The sequence below is a fragment of the Cyphomyrmex costatus genome, unplaced genomic scaffold, assembly GCF_001594065.2.
Source record: "Cyphomyrmex costatus isolate MS0001 unplaced genomic scaffold, Ccosl1.0 scaffold194, whole genome shotgun sequence".
Lineage (NCBI taxonomy): Eukaryota > Metazoa > Arthropoda > Insecta > Hymenoptera > Formicidae > Cyphomyrmex > Cyphomyrmex costatus.
The window spans coordinates 29,274-34,382 of NW_017275976.1; positions in this window are offsets into that span (position 1 = coordinate 29,274).

The following is a 5,109-nucleotide window of genomic DNA, read 5'->3' on the forward strand; positions in this document are numbered from 1 at the left end:
CACTGTAATATTTTTATTGTAATCTGTTTTACTTATATGTATGCATGTTCATTTTGAATTTGCACCTTGAATGATCTATTAGTTACTTTTCGTGGTACATATTCAACATAGAAAATATACTTTATGTATGTTGCAGTTATTTTCTAGAACACTGTAATATTTTTATTGTAATCTGTTTTACTTATATGTATGCATGTTCATTTTGAATTTGCACCTTGAATGATCTATTAGTTACTTTTCGTGGTACATATTCAACATAGAAAATATACTTTATGTATGTTGCAGTTATTTTCTAGAACACTGTAATATTTTTATTGTAATCTGTTTTACTTATATGTATGCATGTTCATTTTGAATTTGCACCTTGAATGATCTATTAGTTACTTTTCGTGGTACATATTCAACATAGAAAATATACTTTATGTATGTTGCAGTTATTTTCTAGAACACTGTAATATTTTTATTGTAATCTGTTTTACTTATATGTATGCATGTTCATTTTGAATTTGCACCTTGAATGATCTATTAGTTACTTTTCGTGGTACATATTCAACATAGAAAATATTCGTTATATGTACGTTCAATTTGAACTGGCAGATTTAGTAATATATCAGTTACTTTTCGTGGTCATATATTATATTAGATAATATCATTTAAAGTATTAAAGGTTTAAATTATTAGGTTACATTATTAGATAATCATTATAATTTAGAATGGTACAAATTTTTGGGGTCAATTTTCAAAGGATGATATTCATTTATATTTTGTGATTAGGTAATCGTTTTAATTTTGAAAGGTTTTTTTGTAGTACAAATTTTTGTAGTTTTCATTTACTTTTCGTGGTACATAACATAGAAAATAACATAATGTATGTTCACTTTGAACTGGCACATTTAGTAATATATCAGTTACTTTTCGTGGTCATATATTATATTAGATAATATCATTTAAAGTATTAAAGGTTTAAATTATTATGTTACATTATTAGATAATCATTTTAATTTAGAAAAGTTCAAATTTTTGGGGATAATTTTCAAAGGTTGAAATTTATTGGTTTGTTTATATAGAACTTCTTTCTAACATCTTTCCCAGGCGTCTAAGGTAGGCTCCCACTACATTACCTTACTGATGAGTCCAGTAGTGGAAGCCGGGACGAAACGTCAACTCGTGATATTCTTCACAATCTCAGTTTCTTTGAGTTTTAAATTATTACTTTACTATTAAATTTTAATATATGTCTTTCAACATATTATTAAGATCCAATTCAGATGCTATATAGCATCAAATAAAAATTGTGATATTACTACGGTAGTTGATTAGATTTCCGTTTTAAGTTCGACGAACGTTCGGCGCGCAATGGGGGGGAGAACTACGTACGTAGTATATAATATTCACACTTTAACATATCTTATATATGATCGCACTAATAACTGCTGAAATAGTTCTCATTAGCCTGTCTATTCTTGTTATTTGAACCTCTCGAGAGTCTTCTTTAATTGATTTGTTTAATTTAATTTAATATATAAAATTTATTTTCCTATCAGAGTATGGTGAAACACTGTTTCAGTTGGTCATTCAATCGTTTGGTGAACGAAGACGATTTTATCTTGTCCAGAATGTCCATCGTACCTTTGTTTCTTCAAAATAGCTTACCTAAACTTTATATCGATTTTGCGTTTTACAATAAGATAGATTTTTTGTTATGTAAGAGTAGATAAGAGTATAGTATATATGGGTAATTCTACAGTACTTTAAATTCTAGTGTCGCTATCGTTTTTCTTGAACTGAAGTAATTTTTCATTAGGTTTAGGGCTGCAATCGCATAAAAACATACTCGAACAACGTATTTAGATATATTTCCAAGCTAAAACGTCAGTTTTTCATAATAAATTTTAAAAATTTATGTGGAAAAATGAAGAAAATATCTAAAATTTACGTGTCGCCGACTATTTTTGAAAAAGTCTTTTTATTCTCCTGATCTGTGCAGTGAATGAAAACAATTGAACCAAGTATTTTTAGTATCAAGAAACAATACTCTACAAGATATTATCCGCCCTAGATCCATATCAATGGTCCGCTCGGTGTGCCACCTTCGTGAGGTTATGTCGCCAATTTATTGTGAAACACTATTTTTATTAGTTTTTCCACTTTTTTGGCCCTGAACTCTTCTCTTAACGTCAAACTACCTATAGCATTAGAAAGTATTGATAAAATAAAAGAAAATCAGCCGTCAATGAAGCGTATGCCTTAAAAAATATTACAATGGCAGCATCAGAAAAATGAAGAGAATTCGCGAAATTCGTAAAAAACAAGTTATATTTTTAGCGGCACAGTTCCAAAGTTATTTATCAAGTTTTAAGACCGATTGTAAACGACTTTTGACACAATATGTTATCATAAAAATGATTGTTCACGTGTGTAGCATATGTTATACTTATTTTAAAACAGTCAAGAATAATTGGAGAAACTTATTGTTAAAATTAAAAATGGTAGAATGATCGAAAATAATCACGTATTATGTCTTTTTGATCGCTGACCTCAAATTCCATTTTACCATTGATGTATGATCGCCTTATTAAAGTTTTTTTCCCCCTAAAATGAGAAATTTTGCAGGAAATAAATATCTTGGGCATTCCGAGATTGAGGTTTTCAGTATGATTTCCAATTAATAATAAATTTCAGAAATATTTTTAAAATATCAAACATGTAAAACAATATAATTGAGAATTAAGAAATATATGAAAAAAATATAATATGAATTATAGTTATAAATTTATTCATAACGGTAGATTTATTTTGAATAAGAGTAATATGCAAGTTGAATAGTACGCGGAAAAAGTACAAGCGCAGATTACGACTTTTATCAATATTTGGGGACAGATGCTTGATAGAGGTCGTAGCGCTGTTCGAGTTTCCGCCGTGTAATACAAGTATTTGTAATGTAAACAAACAAGCCTTAGTTTCATCGTGCGATTATCCGGTGGCAGACGATCTCACTTGGTCTTCAACTTTACTCATCCTCATCTTTCTGTCGATGTTTCTCAAGCAATAGCAAAATATGGGTGCTAGAAATTCCGATGCACGGTGTCAAAAACTGAAAGAAAAACGTAATAAAATGAGATTAAAGCGGAATATTGAAAAACAAAAAGCCCGAGAAAATCGAGAAAAAAAAATTCTTAAGATGAGAAAGTATCATTTGGAAAAGAAGTTGTCAAGGATTTTTGATAAAAATGAGTAAGTTAATATGTTATATTCAATATCAATCATTTCATTAATTTTGATAATAGTTAATTATTGTTCATTTGTTAAAGAAAACAAAATTCAACATCTTCATGCAAGAATTCCGGAAATGAGAAGGAGATTGCTACAGATGAAACTCGAAAGTTTACACGTTCTCAAGCTCGTCAACAAAGTCTGCAAGAAACCAATCCAAATGTACCTGAAAATAGAAGGCGCGCACGTTTAAAAAGTAGTCAACGACCTGTACAAGAAATATCAATGACTACAAGTACATCTACTGAAAATATAAATACTAGTAGCATTGAAAATGAGGTATTTAATGAATCAATTACTTGTTCGAGTAAGGAGCAAATCGATACTTTGCGTACGTCCTGTTCTAGTATAGAACAAGAAGAAAATCTTTGTGATAACATAGACCTACAGGTATGTTCAGATGTTATTGGCGAGAATCGGAACTTTGTAAGTAATTATAATGAAGAATCATCAATTTCAAACAAAAAATTAGCTAACTCATTAAGGTTTTGTCTAAATAGAGAGTTGAAATTGCGCAGACAAATATCCAAATTCAAAACTGTTATTATTGATAAAAATAGAACTATTAAGCGTTTGCAAAGACGAAACCAAAGATTAATTAGAAGTAAAGAAGTTGAACACGGGAAACATGATCCGATTCTAAAAAAAGTAGTTCACACTGAGTCTTTAGGAAATGTCGCAGTCAGAGAGCGGTTGATTTTCGCAGAAGCGTTAGAACAACAAATTATTGAAAATAATAAATCTTTAAAAACGAATAAAGAAAAGTCTATTTTATCACAAATAGTTTCAGGTAAAATAATTGACAAATATAATTTGAAAGATAAATTATCAAAAATAACTAGTACATATCGCCAAAGGAAAAACTTGAATGATTCTCTTGATTTATTGAAGAATATAAAAGGTAGAAGAAGAAACAGCAAAAGAATTGTTCGGTTAAAAGAAAGTGTACGAAATTTTTTTGAGAAAGACGAAAATTCAGTGATAGCGCCTGGTATTAATGATACAATAACGAAATTTGGAATTCGAAAAAGAAAACGATTTTTGATAGACACAGTGTACAATTTATATTCAAAATACATATCTGAAGGGAATTTACAAATTTCTCATGCTTTATTCTATAAACTTAAGCCGTATTGGATTATGTCGAGAAAAGTGACAAGACGTGACACTTGCCTTTGCAAAGTTCATTCAAACTTTCGTTTTATGTTACAAAAATTATCAGCTTTGAAGGTACTATCTTCTTCAAAATCTTCAGATTTCATTGCCACTGTAGTCTGTGATTCAAATAAAATAGAATGTATGCGTAGAACATGTGATAAATGTAAACTAAAAATAGTAAATTTAGTAGAGAATGGAAATTTATTTACTTCGTATTATCTGGAGACACGGTAGTGTCTCGGCGCTAAGCCAAGCGCGCGACACTGCCGTGCCTCCTTTACGCGACACGGAGAATTTTCGGGGTCGAGATGATCAGATCTCAGTAACGGCTGAACCGATCAAGTTCTACATACGCTCAATCGACAGGAAATACTAAAATTGTATATAAAAGTGCTTTCATTTTTTTTCTATGTGCCCTACGAGCGGAGATATCGTGACGCAAAGTCCGGATCTGTGAATTTTCACGTTTCAATTTTTAAGATACGTCGTCGACCAGAGAAAATGTTCATCTCGTTTTTTCGATAATAGAGGGCCTTTGACTTTATGTGTTATCTCACTCTATCTATCTATACATACACATATGACGTTCGCGCAGTTTAAAATCTTATAATTAAAAATAAAATATTATTCAATATAATATAAAATATTTATTAATAATATATATAATGTTATTATATA